Raw genomic sequence first — 19292 nt, 5'->3', positions numbered from 1 at the left:
GACCTCAACCCTCACGGTGTTTTGATCCAGTATTTACGGGTTAGAGACTTGGGACTTGGGAGCACTAGTAGAATAAACGTAATGGGAAGCCCCAAATGGCAAGCGGTTATGCAATTCCGCTTCCAAAATTATAAATGGCAAGCGGTTTGGGCTGAACCGCTTACATAATTGTAAATGGCAAGCGGTTTGGGCTGAACCGCTTGCAAAAGCCCAAATGGCAAGCGGTTCGTACCGCGAACCGCTTGCCTTTTAAAAAAAAAAACCCTACCCATTTTAAATACCAACTCACGCCCCTTTTTTTCCACTCTCATCACTCCAGTCGCTCTCTCTCCTCCTCTCTCTCCTCTCTTTCTCAGTTCTCACTCTCCTCTCTCAATCTCTTTCGTTCTCACTCCTCCCTCCATTTCTCACTCCCTTCATTTCACTTTCCTCTCTCAATCTCCATTTCTCATTCTCCTCGACCAAAACCCGCATAAATTTCGAACAAATTCGACCAAAACCCATATAATTTCGACTAAAATTCCGAGCAGCTTTGGAGCAAAATTTCGAGCAATTTTTGAGCAAATTCGTGCAAAACGTGTGGGTTTTCAAGTTTTTTAGGTCAAATTCGACCATGAAAACTCTAGATCTAGTGTTTTCATGGTCGAATTTGACCTTTAAAACCAAATTTTCAAGTTAAAATTGGTGTTTTGCTTGGGTGGGTTGCGGGTTAGGGACGGTGGAGGTGTGGGGTGGTTGGTGGGTACGGGCTGGCTGGAGATGTGGGTTTTTTTGGGTGGGTTGCGAAGGGTGGAGGTTTGGGGTGGTGGGTGGGTTACGGTTTGGGTGGAGATGTGGGTTTTGTTTGGGTGGGTTGTGGGTTACGGAGGGTGGAGGTGTGGGGTGGTGGCTAGGTACGGGGTGGGTCAGGGTCAGGGCTTCTGGTGTTAGTGAGGGTCGTGGTGGGTGGTGGTGCTGATATTTGTGGGGGTCGGTGGTGTGGATCGTGGTGGGTCGGTGATGTTGGTGGTCGTGGCTGGTGTTGGTGGTCGTGGTTGGTTTTTTTTTTAAAGTATTTTTTTTTATTTATTTTTATATAGAGCTAATTTTATTAGTTGTATTAATTTTATTGTTGTATTAATTTTTTTTTTGATGTAAATGTAATATTACAACAAATAATTAATAAAAAATATTAATGTTTTTACATGTATTTGGTTTGTGTATCAATTTATGTGAAAAAAACAAAAAAAAAATTATTTTATTTTGTATACCCATAATGGGCAGCGGTTTGGCGCCAAAACCGCTGCCCTTTCTCTAGTAATGGCAAGCGGTTCCGAACCGCTTTCCATTTAAATGGCTAATGGCAAGCCCCCTAAGCGCATGCGGTTCAAAACCGCTTGCCATTAGGGGGTTTGAACCGCTTGCCATTACGTTTATTCTACTAGTGGAGTAGAGGGGAGGGTAATTAATACCCTCAAGGCCTCATGTACCCTCGATTGCTAGGATTTGAACCCCAAACCTCTAGGATATGATGTAAGAACCTTACCTAGTGAGCCAACACTTTATTGTTATATACATACGGAGTTATGCATTAATGCCTATAAAGCATGTATTCCTCTTTTTTTTTTTTTTTTTTTTTTTTTTTTTTTTTTTTTTTTTTTTACTTTCAAACATTAATATTTTCAATAATAATTATAAAATACAAATATTTTTTTTTTATTAAATGAATCTAACAATGCAAGACCTCACATACTTACGTTTTTTTTTATTTTAATTATTGAATATTAATCACAAGCGTAAGTCAAAGTAAGATATATGTGAATAGTGTCGAACTCAAAATAATGCCAAGTAATAATAAATGAGGAAGTACATTACAATCTGGTGTGAGTCAGTGAGTGTGTGACAATATTTGAGATCGTTTGGTTGGAACATTTAAAATGGGTTCGAATGGAGTTAGAATGTATTCAATCTAATTTTTTATTTGGTTGAGATTTTTATTAATGGAATCTCATATTCAAGGGGTTCTAACTCTCTCCCATACCCACCTCGCCCCTTAAGATTTACAATAGGTACTATGATGATGAAGCATATAATCCATTCCAACAATTAGACCAAACAACTTTGGATTAGTATGGATTTTAGAATTCATACCTTTCTAATATGAGATTTCATAACAATCCAGGTCATTCCAATTTGATGAACCAAACACCCCTAAAGGATGGCTAAGATTGGACTCCGATCGAGGGCCTCAATTAAAGGGGGGGATTATGGATTTTTTTTTTTTTAATGATTATAAGGAATTATTAATTTGAACACATTTTTTTAGCATACATTACCGGCAAAAAAAAACCTCATACTAATAGAGCCAATACCAAGATATCTTTAGTCCATAACCATTATAAAAATGCAAACCAAACTACTGTAGCTTATGAATAGTACTTTGTGGTGCTATTACTTATGCGCCCCTGAATTCATTGAATTGCCGATTTTACCCTTTATTGTTTATGTTTCTTTGGTGGCCTGGCTTTTGGCAGCTGTCTCAGACTGTCTTCTTTCTCTCTATTAACTCTTAAGTCTTCTTCTTTCTTCTCCTCTCACTATCTTTCTCTCTTCTCTACCCGCTCTCACTCTCTATCTCCTCCATTGGAACAGTTTCTGAGGTTCAAAACAAAAAAAAATAATTATGATTTAATTTTTGTTTATTTCTGGTGTTCATCTCTTCGATTAGATTTTTCCGTTTATTTGACTGATTTAATTTTTGATTATTTCTGGTTTTTTTTCGCAAGATTTTTTAGGTGGTTACAGAAATTGCTCCCCTTTTCTATGATCTAGATTTTTCATTTTTTTTTTTTTTGGTATAGGATTTTAAAATATTTTTGTTTTTTTTTCTTCGTGATGCAAGTTCTGGTGATGGTAAATTGCTCGTGAAAAATTGCTTCCTCAGCTTCAATGATGGAGGAGATAAACTGTAATTGGAAATAAATGGTATGTATTACTCTAAGGAATCTTCTTCAATCTTTGTAGTCTTCTTCTTTCCAACCTTTTTAATCTTTTTCCTACTCATCTTCAATCCTCACGAAAAATCAGGTACCTAATTCTTTTCTATTATTTTCTACTTTGATTTTGTTTAATTTTTAAATTTTGATTGTTATGTAGTGGTTTTTGTTGATTGTATGACTTTTTTTAAAAAAAAATAAAGTTGTAATCTTGATTGTATAATTTGATTGTTCATCTGAATTATTTTATGAAAGTTGTTGTTTTCTGGTTCTTTTTCGTGATTATATTTTAATTTAATTAAACCCACCATTAATTCGTGATGGAAATTTGTGGTTAACATCTGGATTAATAATTTGTTTGAATAATTCATTCTATTGATAAAGCACTTTTCTTGTTTGTGGAAATTGTCATGAATTTGTTGAATTAATAATCGCAAATTTATAAAAATTCCTTTTATTTTTAATTGAGAATCATGGTTGACCTGAAAATTTCTAATCAGAGCTAAAAATTCGATTAAGAAGTTAATTAGTTGATATTATTAACTAGGTTTTCAATTCTTGAAAAAACCTAATTAGGAATGGATCAATGGATTATGATGTACCTGCGTTGTACTTCTTCTTGTTGTTGTAATCAAATTTTTTGATTCTTAGGCTTTGGAATTCTGATTTTTGACATATAATCTTCTTATTGTTTCATCAATTACCAATTGTTATTGTTATAGTCTTATAGAAATATAGAGACTTTTTTGAACCAAGCTCCGTATGTTTTAATTCAATAATCATGGATGTCCGAGTCTAGCTCGTAGTTCTTTTTGTTTTGGCTGGTAATTTGGTGTGTGACGGTAGAAGTTTGGCGGTTTCAGATGTTTCAGGTTATCACTTCATTGTATATGATTTTTTATAGCTCAAATATCATGGTTTACTATTAAGTTTCGAGTCTATTTGTTCACTGTTGTCGTATAGCTTACGATTTTGCGAATTCTCTGTGATTATGATATACTCCCTCCGTCTCTTTATTAGAGTCCCCTTTTTCTTTATTAGAGTAATAAATGTTAGAAAGGGGACTCTAATAAAGAGATGGAGGGAGTAAGTATCTGATTGATCAATACAACTATTGTTACAATTGTTTTTGGTGCCGCATACCTTAATTGTTTATGAAATCTGTTTCTATATTCTTCTATTTGTTAACATTAATTCACAGAATCTCTAATAGGGATTGTTAAATTTCGTAGCTTACTTATATGTCTAATGTATTAGTGACTTAATGACTATGTCCATGCATATGCTATACAGGCCATATTGATACTGATTTAGTTGTCATATAACCGAGAGCAAATGAATGTTGTCTGCATACTCATACCCAGAATACCAGATAGCATTAAGCCTTCCTGTTCCATATTCCTCATATAGGCCTTTGCCTTGGATGTGTCACCAAATTTCATTCGATTGATGAATTTCAGAACTACCTTGAAATATTATGGCTATATGTGTATGTTCCATGATTTTTTCTCTTTCCAATGTCATTGGCTGTTGGGTTTTTTGAATGGTCAAGATATCCTTTTGGAGTATTAGAAATAAATGGCATGTATTTTAGGCGTCGACTTTCATTTTCTTTTTTTCATGTTGGTTTGGATTATATGTTCCTTGACTGGATTGTATTTTTATTGATGCTATTGAGATGTGATGGAAGGTCACAAATTTATCATAATTGGACAATGCCATATAATTTTTACTTTTTTGTTTTGTTGGCATACTGATACTCTTATCTAGGTTCTGTTACTAAAAATATGGAGAAATATCTTTATGAATTTGTGTTGTGATGTACTGCTGTCTTTGTGAGAGCTATCTTGAATCGTATATTGAGTTAATAATTGCATGAGAGGCATTTGACTTTGGAAATATAGAGGTTGTGTTAGTTTAGATGAACTACTACGAGAGGGGGGTGAATAGTAGTAGGTTCCAATCGCGGAACTTAAGCGGAAATAAACAATTAAAACGTAAAGGAACTTAAAGCACACAACATGTTTTACGAGGAAACCATCCAGTGCCTAACTGGAAGTAAAACCTCGGCCCTATTGGGACTTATAAACAAATTCCATTATAATAGGCAACTCTCCTAGTACAACCTATTACACAGACCTTTGCTTTGCAAGTTCCACCACGGACACTTGACTATATGATAGGACACCTCCTACCAGACCTAAGACACCTCCTAGGACCTTTTCTCCCTTTACCCAGGACACTTCCTAGGTGACCCAAGACACCTCTCAGGTTCCTTTCACTCACTGTGCACTCACAGCTACCACTCGAATTTTAGAGAATTCAAACTCATACACAAGTGTGAATTTAAGAGAATTCACAATCTTACCCCAAAACCAATTACAACACAAAGACACACTCTAACACATAAATGGAAAGCTACACATGAAACCCGAAATCAAAATGATAAAGCTTTAACCTTTGGCAAACTTACTCTTAAGCACTAAGTGGTTTTCACGCTTAAAAACTCTCATTTTGCTAAGCTGAAGTACTTCTATATTTATAGGAGTTTCTCAGCTACACAAACTAGGATTTTCGCAAATAAGATAAATCAAACATAAATATGATCTTATCTTCTTTAAAATCGAAATCAAAATAGATTTAATTTCGCTTTATCTGAAAACCAATTTTATCAAATTCGTTTTAACTAAAAGATAGAATTTTATGAAAAAGATAAAACCGAGTTAAATCAGATTTTATAAGATAAAATCAATTAAGTATTTTTTCATAAAACTAAAGTTATCTTTTACGAATTAATCAGCTTGCCAAGCTTTATCTGACTTCTAATAAATTCCATGCATAACAACCATTAATATGCTTACATCAACCTACAAAAACAAACTTATCTTTTATTCAACTATTAAGTTATGAAGTTCATCTTTTTCGATTGATATCTCGATCTTTGCACTGATCCTTGGTTATTGAGGCTTGCCCCAGCATTACACCGGAACCAGGTCGTTACAACCCGTTTTGAAGTTCCTGTTGAGAAACTTCGGGAAGTTCCATTGCTGGAACTCTTCTTCTGTCTTTACTTATCCTCTTGGATCTTCTAAAGTTCCTTTGTCTCAGTTCCTACTTCAGCCACTGCTTACTGAACCTGCAAACATCACAACACTAGAAAATCCTTATAAAAAGGAAGTTTGCTCAATTCTTAACATCATCATCAAAACCTCATAAGGGTCAACAATTTCCCCCTTTTTGATGATGACAAACTGAGCAAACTCCTGAGGATAACAAGTAAAGAAACAGAAGGTTGATTTTTCATTTTTCAAAATTTTTTTTATAGGCTAATTAAAGAAACTAGACAGAAATAAATAACAAAATGAAAAGAATGAAAAACAAACAGAAAGCAAGTAAACAATTTAGAGAAGAGAACAACCTTTGTTACTTACTCAACTGGAACTAGAACAACCTCAGCTTTCCAAGTTTGCTCCTGCTTTTTCCCCCTTTTGGCATTATCAAAAACCTGACTTTTAAAAGTTTTATTCATCTACTCACAGCCCCACAGGCAATTCATCGAATGTGGGAAGCTGGAAGCAGCGCTGGCTAGCTCTCTTAAGCTAGTACTTTCACACAACATACCCTGTTTTTTTTAACAAGCAATGCATGCATGTATAGACAAATTTCCAGGATTTAAACTTAAAAGCATAGAAACCATCCAGAAAAGTTAAAGTTATTACAGACCAAGTTCCAAATAACGAAAACAACCAAGTTCCAAAATCAAACAAAGTTCAAAAACATTAAAAGAAAACAGATCATTGTTCCAAAAACCAACAGAAAATAGATTAAACTAAGGGATGGCTGGGATAGGCTGCAAAGGTGATCAGACATCAAGCGCTTTCAAGATTTGCTCAAGATCTGCCTTGTTGTCTTCTTGAGCTTTCTTTAGTCTTGCTTCAAGGCTTGAGATGGCTTTCTGGAACTCCTTAGCTTGAGAGGCATTGGTCCTCTCCATTGTCTTCATCTTTCCTGCCATGTCAAGGAGCTGTCCTTCAACCTGCATAAGTCTGTTAGACAGATCATTAATTATCTCATCAGCTCCTCCATCTCCTTCACTAACTCCAAAGGATCATTTGCACTTGTTCAGGCCTGAGTTCCAACTGAGAGCCTTCTGCTCTTCCTAACAGGACCTCTCAGCTGGGACTCCTCTTCCTTCCCTTTCTTTTTCTGCGCTTCATACTTCACGCACTTCCCCCTCACAACAGCAAGGCTTAATCCCCTCATAGTAGTTTCATTTATCACATTTTCTCCTTTCTCCCTCATATGCCCATAAAATTCCTTCAATTTCACACCCAAATCTTCAAACACAGAAGTAAGAATTGCAGCATATCCTATTTTTAATTCTTTTTCTTTACATTGCTCTAAGTGTTGGAGCATGATTGCTGGGAAATTTATTTTAATTCTTTTGGACATGCAAAAGATTAAGGCCATATCTAAGTAGCACAGTTCATTTTTCTTTTGTGTCCTTGGAACCAAGAACTTTTTCACTAAATTAAATAACAGTTTGTGCTATGGAGAAAGATCATTGTGATTCATGACACTTACACCCTTCCTACCACCCAAGTAATTAACAATTTCAATTTTAGTATGCCCTGCCACCTTCACAGTTACAGCTCCTTTCATATAAGTATCAAACCCCTCACAAGGAACTTGAAGCAGAGTTCCTAGTCTAGCAGCATCAAACTCAATATCAATACCATTCACTTTGCTATAACACACACCATCTTCAAATTCACACTCCTTAACAAATTCATCCATAGCCAGAGGATACAGATAGTTTTTTGCTTTCACAGTAAACATAAAATCCCAACCCTGAAACTTAAGCAGATCTAGAAATTCGAAATTCACCATTCTACACCATGCATCATCTATTCTATACTCTACAACATACCTGTCAGCTTGACTCTTCAAGGCTTTGTCATCTTCTTCCCCCTCAGAATCATTCTTTCCCTCTTCAGGTTCGTCCTCTATTGCTTCAATTTCACGACTTTTCTCATCCAGTGATTTCTCCAATTTTTCTGCTTTTCTTTTCTTCCATTGAGCAATTCGATCAAGGAAATTTGGTAGGCTTGTTGCTGAAGAGGTAGCAGTTTCTTCAACAGCTTTTGGCTTAGTATTTTTAGGTTCTGATGAGGTGTGGAATAATTCAACAGGAGGTTCCAGGTTAATTGGTTGTGGGCTAGGAGATCTGGTAGGTGAGTTTTCGTTGTGGTTCTTAGGGTTTTGGTTTTCGTCTTCCATGGTTAGAGATGGTTTAGCTGTAAAATTAATTTTTGTGGTTGAGAGAAAGTTTGAGGGTTAATGTGATTTGACACAAGTGGTTGGAAGAGTATTTATAATGAGGGTAAATTTTATGAGGCGATGCTTGGAAGGTGAAGAGATAGATTTTAGGAACAATGTATTTACTTTGATTTCAAAACAAGTGTTATCCGGATGGATTTTCAAGTTCAATGTTTATCCTTTCACAAATTCATTTTTAGAAAGATAAAATTTTGAAAACAGAAATTTTATAAAATGCATCTAGGAACGTGTCATATACATGTCTATATTAACTTGAAAATTATTTACAGAGTCTTAAGTGTTAATTATACTAACCTTCAAGAGTTTACCAACGGTGACATTCTCGTTATGTTTATCACACCAAGTTTGTGATAAATGTTTTATTTCTTCTAGTTGGTCCAATAATTGACAATACCATATCTAGGAACTTTAGTTGCAATCAATTCAGCTTGATCATCCCAAGTTCCAGTCTCATGTTCTCAAAGCGTTCTCTGCTCAAAGGCTTAGTTAGAATATCAGCAATTTGATTATCAGTAGGACAAAATTCCAACTTAATATAGCCTTTTTCCACATTATCTTTTAAGAAGTGATGTCTAATGTGGATATGCTTAACCTTAGAATGTTGCACTAGATCTTTAGAAATACAGATAGCACTAGTATTGTCACAATAAATTGGAACGCATTCAAATTTTAAACCAAAATCACATATTTGTTGTTTTATCCACAACATTTGTGAGCAACAAGCTGCAGCAGCTACATATTCAGCTTCTATTGTGGACAAAGCAACTGTATTCTGTTTCTTGGAACCCTAAGAAACTAAGCATAGTCCAAGAAATTGAGTCATACCTGATGTGCTCTATCTATCCACTAGATCACCTGCATAGTCAGCATCTGTGTATCCAACTAAATCAATTGATTCATTTCTTGGATAGTAGAGACATAAATCATCAGTTCCTTTGAGGTACCTAAGTATCCTCTTGACTGCCTTAAGATGAGATTCCTTTGGATTGGCTTGGAACCTCGCACATAAGCCTAACTGAACGATATGTCAGGTCTACTAGCAGTTAAATATAATAAGGAACCTATCATACCTCTATACATCTTCTGATCTATACAAGTTCCAGCTGTGTCTTCATCCAGTCTGATGTTAGTTCCCATAGGCGTTCTTATAGTTTTGGAACTTTCCATCTTATATTTCTTTATGAGTTCCTTCACATACTTTTGCTGGTGAATCATTATTCCTTTCTCAGTTTGCTTAATTTTCAATCCAAGAAAGAAGTTTAGCTCACCCATCATGCTCATTTCGAACTCACTACTCATAAGGTCAGCAAAATACTTCACTAAAGATTCGTTAGTTGCACAAAAAAAAATATCATCTACATATATTTGTACAACTAAAATGTCAGTTCCTTTAGATTTCAAAAACAATGTTTTGTCTATTTTTCCTCTTTTAAAACCATTATCTAATAGGAACTTGGACAACCTCTCATACCATGCCCTAGGTGCTTGTTTCAGCCCATAGAGAGCTTTATCAAGTTTATAGACATGATTTGAGAATTCTGGATCTTCAAATCCAGGGGGTTGTTCCACATAGACGTCCTCTTTTAGTAAGCCATTTAAGAAGGCACATTTGACGTCCATCTGGAATAACTTAATGTCCATAAAAGCTGCAAAAGCAATAAGAATGCGTATAGCTTTTAACCTGGCAACTGGTGCAAATGTCTCATCAAAGTCTATGCCTTCTTGTTGATTGTACCCCTTGACAACCAGCCTAGCCTTATTTCTCACAATGATTCCATGTTCATCAAGCTTGTTTCTGTACACCCACTTTAGTCCAATGACTTTCTGGTGTTCCGGTCTAGGAACTAGGTGCCAGACTTTGTTTCTTTCAAATTCACTTAATTCAGATTGCATTGCTATAATCCAATCTGCATCTTGTAAGGCTTCATCACAGTTCTTTGGTTCCATGGTAGATAGGAATGAGTAAAATGCACAGAAGTTCCTTAGTTGGGACCGAGTCTGAGTTCCTTTGGTTATGTCACTCATAATCATGTCCACTGGGTGAGACTTTTGATGTTTCCAACGTTTAGGGGTAAAGTCTTTGATTGGATACAATCTTTCTGGTTCAGCGCCATTGTCTTCTGTCTCTTGATTCAGAGGCTCTGGATTCTCAGATTCTGGGTTATCAGGCTCTGGATGTTCCTCTTGAGGAACTTCTGTTTCAGTTGCTGTTTGATTTTCAGCTGTAGGATTCTTGTCTTGCTGCTTTATGGATGCAGTTGATTCCTCATCAAGGTCATGTCTTCTTACCAACCCTATTTCGAAATCATCATCATCCTGTACATCAATCACATAGTCAGTTTCATCAAAAATTATATGTACAGACTCTTCAACACACATTGTTCTTTTATTATAAACTCTATAAGCTTTACTATTTGAGGCATATCCTAAGAATACAGCCTCATCACTCCTTTCATCAAATTTTCCCAAGTTTCTCTTCCCATTATTGTGTACAAAGCACCTGCAACCAAAAGATCTAAAGTAAGAGATATTTGGTTTTCTTCCTTTCATTAGCTCATAAGGTGTTTTGTTGGTTATTGCTCGAATAGAGACTCTATTCAATATGTAACAAGCTGTGTTTACAGCTTCTGCCCAGAAGTTCCTAGGTAGTCCACTGGAAATCAGCATTGTTTTTGCCATATCTTCCAAGCTTCTATTTTTCCGTTCAACAACTCCATTTTGTTGTGGAGTCCTGGGGGCTGAGAAGTTGTGGTCCATTCCATGTTCATCACAAAACTCATCAAATTTTGAGTTTTCGAACTCAGTTCCATGGTCTGACCTCAGGTGGACTAGCTGATGACTTGTTCTTCTCTGTTCTTTCTTCACAAAAGCAACAAACTGATCAAATGTATCATCCTTGCTTACGAGAAAGAAAACCCAGGTATATCTGGAAAAATCATCTACAATAACCATCATATACCTTTTGCCACTTCCGCTTTGTATCCTCATGGGACCACACAAATCCATATGGATAAGTTCCAATGGTTTTGTGGTGCTTACAATATTCTTAGATTTGAAAGATATTCGTGTCTGCTTACCTTTAACACATGCACTGCAGACTTTATCTCTTAGGAACTTGATGGATGGAAGTCCTTCCACAAGTTCCTTTGATCTAAGTTTATCAAGCAAAGAAAAACTAGCATGGCCAAATCGTTTGTGCCATAATAGGGAATCATTCTCAATGACACTAAGATAAGTCAAACTACTACTTGGAACTTCATTGAGATCCACAATATATATGTTCCCTTTTCTGGTTCCTTCAAGAATAATATTATTAGTGTCATTGTTAATGATTCTATAGATATTAGAAGTAAAGCTAACTGAGTTACCTTTATCACAGAATTGAGAAATACTTAGCAAATTGTATTTAAGACCCTCGACTAAAAAGACATTTTCTATAGCATGGGAACTTGACCTTCCTACTTTGCCAATAGCAATAATTTCACCTTTCTTATTATCACCAAAGGTCACAGTTCCACCATAGTAGGCATCCAGTGAGAGAAATTTAGATTTATCTCCAGTCATGTGCTTAGAACAACCACTGTCGAGGTACCAAGTGTTGTTCCCCCTCACTGGAACCTGCATGAAAACTAAGCGTTAGTTTCTGGAACCCAGGTTTCCTTGGGTTCCAATGTTTTAGAAGAAGAATCAGATTTCTTCATCCAGACCTGTTCAGCATGCTCAGTATTCTTAAGAGTATCTTTACTTCTTTTAGGACATGCAGCTCGAAGATGTCCTGTACTACCACAATAGTAACATAATTTTTGACTAGGTAGATCCACATAATTCTTATTTTTCCTAGACTTTTTCTTATATCCTAATCCTTCTTTATCTTTGTTTTGAGAGTTAACTATCCAAGATGGAATTCCATTATTAATCACTTCTTTTCCTTTCCTGGCTCTAGCAAGTTCCTCCTCCAAGGTTTGATTTTTTATTTTAACTTCTTCCAAATCTGATTTCAATTTTTCAAAATTTGGAAGTTGGTTGGTGATAGGAACTTCAGAGTCAGGAAAGTCTATTCCAAGTTTCAGTTGGGCTAGCTCTACATTTAACAAAATATTGTCAAGTTTCAGTTTTTCAACTTGTTCTTTTAAAAGGACATTTTTATCATATAAGTCAAAGAATCTAGTTTGTATATCAGTTTTCATATTATCTACCCATTCACTATGTTCTTTGTGGATTTTTAAAGCTTGATCAGTTTGGAACTTCGACCTGTTTAGTTCTTTACAGTCATCCTGAAGTTCCAGAATGATTTCCATCAGATTTTCTTTGTTTAAATGTTTGAGTTGTCGAAAATCATACCATACCTCAGATTCAAGTTCCTTCAACCGTGCTTCATCATCAGTTTTAGCCATTAAGCATATAGGTTGGCTGTTTCTTCCAAGGATTCTCCTTCTCCTTCATCTTCTGAGTCGGAGTTTCCCCATGCAGCCATCATGGCTTTCCTGACGTCCTCTTTGGAGAATGATGATTTGTAATATTTGTTTGGCTCCTTCCCTTTATACTTTGGTTTCTCATCCTCTTTAATTTGAGGGCAATCTCTGATGAGATGGTCCTTGGAACCACATCCGAAGCACTTGATTTCCTTAGAACTTAGTTGTCCTCTTTTGTTCTTTTCTCCTCTCTTTCCCAGCATCCTCCTGAATCTTCGTACCAGCATGGTTGTCTCCATGTCATCATCTTCAGAGTCACTTGATTCATAAGCCTTTAGAGCAAGGGGCTCTTGTTCTTGGAACTTTCAGTGTTAGCTCCAAGAGGAAGTTCATGAGTGAGCAGGGATCCATTGAGCTGTTCGAGGTTGAACTTGTGAAATCCTTGGATTCCTGTAAGGAAGTAACCTTGGATCTCCATCTCTCATCTTGAGGAAGACTTCTAAGAACTTTTCTTACCTGTTCATCAATGGGTATGGACCTGCCTAAAGATTCCAACTCATTGACAATGTTAGTAAATCTAGTGAACATATCCTGAATGGATTCTTTGTGTAGCATTTCGAATCTTTCATATTTTGACATTAGCAAATCAATTTTGGAACGTTTAACTTCATTTGTTCCTTCATGTGTTACTTGTAACAAATCCCAAATTTTCTTTGCAGACTTACAACCCATGATTCTATTGTGCTCATGAGGTCCTAGTCCACAATGCAAGATTTTCACTACTTGAGCATTTAACTTGTATTTTTCATAATCTTCTTTATCAAATTCAGCTATTGGTTTAGGGATTACCTCTTTGTTTGCATTGGTTTTTGTTACCTCGAAGTCACCACTTTCAATGACTCTCCATACTTGATAATTTTCAGCTTTGATGAATATCTCCATTCTATTCTTCCAGTATGAATAGAACTTGCCATTGAACATCGGTGGTCTTTGGGTAGAGTACCCTTCTTCAAGTTTCTCGTGTGCATTCATCTCTTCAGGAACTTTGCTCTACAAGGTTGCTTGTAAATTCGTGAGAACCTGCTCTGATACCAATTGTTAGTTTAGATGAACTACTACGAGAGGGGGGGTGAATAATAGTAGGTTCCAATCGCGGAACTTAAGCGGAAATAAACAATTAAAACGTAAAGGAACTTAAAGCACACAGCAAGTTTTATGAGGAAACCATCCAGTGCCTAACTGGAAGTAAAACCTCGGCCCTATTGGGACTTATAAACAAATTCCACTATAATAGGCAACTCTCCTAGTACAACCTATTACACAGACCTTTGCTTTGCAAGTTCCACCACGGACACTTGTCTATATGATAGGACACCTCCTACAAGACCTAAGACACCTCCTAGGACCTTTTCTCCCTTTACCCAGGACACTTCCTAGGTGACCCAAAACACCTCTCAGATTCCTTTCACTCACTGTGCACTCACAGCTACCACTCGAATTTTCGAGAATTCAAACTCATACACAAGTGTGAATTTAAGAGAATTCACAATCTTACCCCAAAACCAATTACAACACAAAGACACACTCTAACACATAAATGGAAAGCTACACATGAAACCCGAAATCAAAATGATAAAGCTTTAACCTTTGGCAAACTTACTCTTAAGCACTAAGTGGTTTTCACGCTTAAAAACTCTTATTTTGCTAAGCTGAAGTACTTCTATATTTATAGGAGTTTCTCAGCTACACAAACTAGGATTTTCGCAAATAAGATAACTGACAGGGTAAAGTCGTATCCCCTAATCAAAAGTAAATACCTAAATCCTCTAACTAAAGTAGATAGGGAAGTAGGGTCGATCTCCACAGGGAAACAAGTCTTTTTACTCCTAATTAATTATTATAATCTAAATTATCTAAGTAACCAATATTTATATTTGAGTATGAAACTAAACTACAAAGAATAGGAATAGGGAGAAAACAATATATAAAAGGATCTAGGGCATATGTTCACTAATAAATAATACTCCAGGGTAAAACATAGTAACCAATCATTGACATTGCATAAATAACATGATTAACAGGCTCTCGCAATTTATTAATCAACATAGATCTAACAGGCTCTCGCAATTTACTAGATCTAAGTTCTTATTGAAAATAGTCTTTAATATCAAATTAACATATGCTCGATTCATCAATTTAATATTGCTATACTTTTACAAGCCGCAATTGTAAAACATTAAAACAATTCAATAGGAAATTATCATGCAATATCAATAATCAATAATAGTCAATCATCAATGCATCAATTTACCAGATTGTAAAGGGCTTTCGCTACGTATTACAATCACAGAATTAATCTACCGGTATTAAATCTCATCTCTCGAATCTCGACTTAATCATTTATAAATTAATCTGCCTATTGAAACTAGACCTAAACATTAATTCTCATCTCTCGAATCTTGAATCAATATTGTCAAACTCATGCATAAAAGATAGGCCTAATCTAGTCACAGAGCATTAAATCAATCAATACGAAATTAATCTAGCATTGATAATTAACAACAATAAATTACCCCTTCATATTATTTATTAGATCCCCATAAACCCTAGAAATTAAACTACTCACACATATTAAAAACTAAACAAATCAAAGCAATAAAATAAGACATGATTAAAGGAATAGAATAAATAACTAAGATTAAAAGAAGAGGAATCGTTACCAAAATAAATCTGGAATTAAAAGTAGAATTAAGAACAAAGGTTTAGAGAGAGAATTCTAAGAGAATAATTAAGAGAGTAAAGAAAGTAAAGAGGAGAAGAAGAAGAGGAAATCCTAAAAACGTATTACGGAGGAGTATTTATACTCCGTACAAAAATCCTTAACTAAAACAAATTAAAACTACGTTAATCGTCAACTAATAAAACACGCGCCCGATCGGGCGAGGCACCGCCCGATCGGGCGCACCTTTTTTGCTCATTACTAATAATCTCGCGCCCGGCCGGGCGCGTCACCGGGCGCCAGCCTAAGCTTCTCCCGCCCGGCCGGGCGCGCCTCCGGGCGCCAGCCTTTTTGGCCGGGCGGCTCATTTGGGCCACTATTTGGACTTCGATTGGGCTCTAATTCTTCGGGCCAATCTGGGTTTCCTCTTTGGGTCTTGAATACTCGGTCCAAATGCCCCGGTATCACCTATACCGAGCCCTTAATCACCGGTTCGATGGCTCTAACCGGCCCTGGGCTATAAACTCTGGTCGTGCTTCTCCAATGCTCGTGATTGCTCCAAAATATCTCAGGAAAATACTTCAAAAGCATAAATCCCTGCAAAAGTCAACCAAATCTACGAAAACACTAGAAAACACCAATTAGTAATAAAAGTGGCTCTAAAGAGCCAAAAACACTATTAATTATGACCAAGGGACGGGGGTAAAATAATATATAAAATAGACACATCAATAACTCAAACAGAAATCTGATCTTATCTTCTTTAAAATCGAAATCAAAACAGATTTAATTTCGCTTTATCTGAAAACCAATTTTATCAAATTCGTTTTAACTAAAAGATAGAATTTTATGAAAAAGATAAAACCGAGTTAAATCAGATTTTATAAGATAAAATCAATTAAGTACTTTTTCATAAAACTAAAGTTATCTTTTACGAATTAATCAGCTTGCCAAGATTTATCTGACTTCTAATAAATTCCTTGCATAACAACCATTAATATGCTTACATCAACCTACAAAAACAAACTTATCTTTTATTCAACTATTAAGTTATGAAGTTCATCTTTTTCGATTGATATCTCGATCTTTGCACTGATCCTTGGTTATTGAGGCTTGCCCTAGCATTACACCGGAACCAGGTCGTTACAACCCGTTTTGAAGTTCCTGTTGAGAAACTTCGGGAAGTTCCATTGCTGGAACTCTTCTTCTGTCTTTACTTATCCTCTTGGATCTTCTAAAGTTCCTTTGTCTTAGTTCCTACTTCAGCCACTGCTTACTGAACCTGCAAACATCACAACACTAGAAAATCCTTATTAAAAGGAAGTTTGCTCAATTCTTAACATCATCATCAAAACCTCATAAGGGTCAACAGGTTGGTAAAGAATTGAGGGCCATATGGAACTCATAAAGTTTCTTGTAGTGACCAAACAAACAAGTACATCCAGTACCAAAATATTTTAATTGCTTAGGTTTCTATGCTAACATATTCAATTTTAGTTCTTTTTCGTATCAGGATGATTTTGTGTTGGGAAAGAAATTGGGAGAAGAGGCTTTTATAGTTGTTTATAGGGTTTCTTAGACAATAACAAGATGCCCTCTTTGAAGGTATCTTTTTTGATGGATTGTCCATGATGAATGTATAGTTTTATCTATTTTGATTTTCATTTGGCCTAAAGATATTGTACTAATTGATTGATGGTGTTTTATGCATGCAACTGCGAGTGTTTGTTGTTTAGAATACATTTTTTGAGTTCATCACTTCAAAATAAGTGGTAGGTCAAGGATCACGATCAGAGAAGGTCTTCTTATGGCTGCTGCTGCCTCTGAACTCATTGTAATCAGAGAAGGTCTTCTTATGGCTTGGAAGAGGAAAATTCAGCACCTTGACCTTGAAAAAGACGCTGATGCTCTTTCTAAAATGCTGAAAAATCCAAAAGCTTTCAAGGATCACGATCTAGGTAACATTATCAGGGATGTTGCTTCCCTTCTTGCTTGAGATTGGGATGTTGCTATCTTTTATGCCAAGAGGTATGTCAACCAAATTGCAGATGCTTTAGCTCATATTGGCAGAACTAGGGTCAAGAAGGGGGAGAAAGAAACTTATTTCTACCCTCATGCTGATATCTTTGATCAGTATGCTGCTGAAATCCTAGCTTACCAGCCCCAAGCTTAGTTTTATCGTGCTGCTGCTATTCCTGATGAGTACTATGCGTTATAATGAGTCAAGTAGGATCATTTTGTTTATGTCCTAAAACTTTATCTAGCTCTGTTTTCATTACTTTCAAGTCTGTTTCTATTCAGATTAAGAGGAGATTACTGCTTAAGTATCTCTCTTATCTGCTTTTGTTGTTGCTAAACTCGGCTAAGGCCTTTATGATGTAATATAATATCTCCCCCTTTTGCGTGAAAAAAAGTGGTAGGTCAAATACAAGTGATTGATTTACAGTATAATCAATCAATCAAAGCCTTAATCCCATAAGTGGTTTTACGGTATAGGATGGAAAATATTGAAATAATGAATTTTTTGTTTTTTTTTTCTATTAACATGATTGTGCTTTGGTGGAATTTGAATCTCTTTACAGGATTAATGATAATTTTTTGGCTTGGAATCAGCCAAAAACACTTATTTAAGTCTGCGTGGATTTTTTGAAGATGTCCATACTTTATTTATTTTTTTTTTTTTGAATAAGGTGTCCGTACTTGGAAATTTGGAATAGTGCAGTATGGTCTCTTAAAAACTCTTAGTGAGAGAACACATTTTACTGATTTTAGGGTTTGTTTTGTTCAACATATTTTCGCTTATTTCATGTGTAATAAGTTTTGATAAGGGTTATTCAATTACAAACTACAACTAAAACAAGTTTTAACAAGGTCAAATAAGTTCACGTAAGTTCTAATAAGTTAAGATTAATGAAAATCAGGTGAATAGAACAAACCCTAAAGGCCTTGTCTAAAGTAACATTTAGGATGTAAAGAAAACTTGTATTTATAATGACCTTTTTTATTAGCTCTTAATAAATATCAAGTGTATCTTTAAAGCTCTTTGATAATTTAAGGGACTGCACGTGATCGTTGATTTTAATGGTTATGACACACTATGTAAAGTGCAACCACGTGTTGAGATAGGGTGACACTAATGGCTCTAATGTATGTGAGAACTTTAGATTACTAGCTCATACTTTTTTTCTATGCTCCTTCATTTGCATGAACGTTACATACTTACAAATCAAAAATGTAAACACTTTCAAAAAAAGTTATGTGCGAACACAATTTTCTAATTAACCGAATGAATTAAAGATATACAAATACTTTTGAAAAGATTTTAGAAATTGAAAAAAAAAACAATATTTTTATAAAGGCTTTAAATTTTGGAAAACATAAGTGGTGCAATGTAACAATAGATGAAAAGATAGAGGAGAATGATCGAGAACGGGGGGGATGCAAATAAAGCATAACATTATAAATATTGAAAATCATAAGATAGGAAAGGTGGGGGAGAAAGAGATGGTCAATTAATTGTCAATTTCATGTAATAAAAAATCAATACTGTAATTTGTATAGAAAATTAATCTGATTGATAACATATTTTATAAATGATTTCAACCTTAAGGTAGAACGTGTTGGATTCTTATGTAATCTTCGTATTTCCTTTAGTTTGCATATACCATGTTTCTTTTCAAAGACATTAAATACCTTTATTTTGTTCATCTTTTTATCTTCCAAAATGTCCTCAATAATGTATAAAAACACACAAAGGAGAAATAAGCTATAAAATATCAAAAACATAAATAAAGACATTAAATTTTTAAGGAATTAACATAAAATCTAGGAACATGACTAGAAATA

The 19292-nt window shown here is 35.3% G+C and overlaps 1 long non-coding RNA gene across 3 annotated transcripts; it reads left to right on the top strand.

Annotated features, from left to right (window-relative positions):
- Positions 1 to 2450: 2450 nt before the first annotated feature.
- On the top strand, positions 2451 to 18011 carry LOC145559793 (uncharacterized). 3 transcript variants are annotated; one of them, XR_014092969.1, is made up of 4 exons: positions 2451 to 2774; positions 2882 to 2964; positions 3067 to 4881; positions 16819 to 18011. It is a non-coding gene; the product is annotated as an uncharacterized LOC145559793 (long non-coding RNA). The 3 variants fall into 3 exon arrangements; XR_014092964.1 differs by having other exon boundaries at positions 2452 to 2964; XR_014092966.1 differs by having other exon boundaries at positions 2462 to 2964; positions 4269 to 4881.
- The last annotated feature ends 1281 nt before the right edge of the window (positions 18012 to 19292 follow it).

This window comes from Chenopodium album, chromosome 1 (assembly GCF_948465745.1).
Source record: "Chenopodium album chromosome 1, dcCheAlbu1.1, whole genome shotgun sequence".
Classification (NCBI taxonomy): domain Eukaryota; kingdom Viridiplantae; phylum Streptophyta; class Magnoliopsida; order Caryophyllales; family Amaranthaceae; genus Chenopodium; species Chenopodium album.
This window is presented reverse-complemented; position numbering and strand designations above follow the sequence as displayed.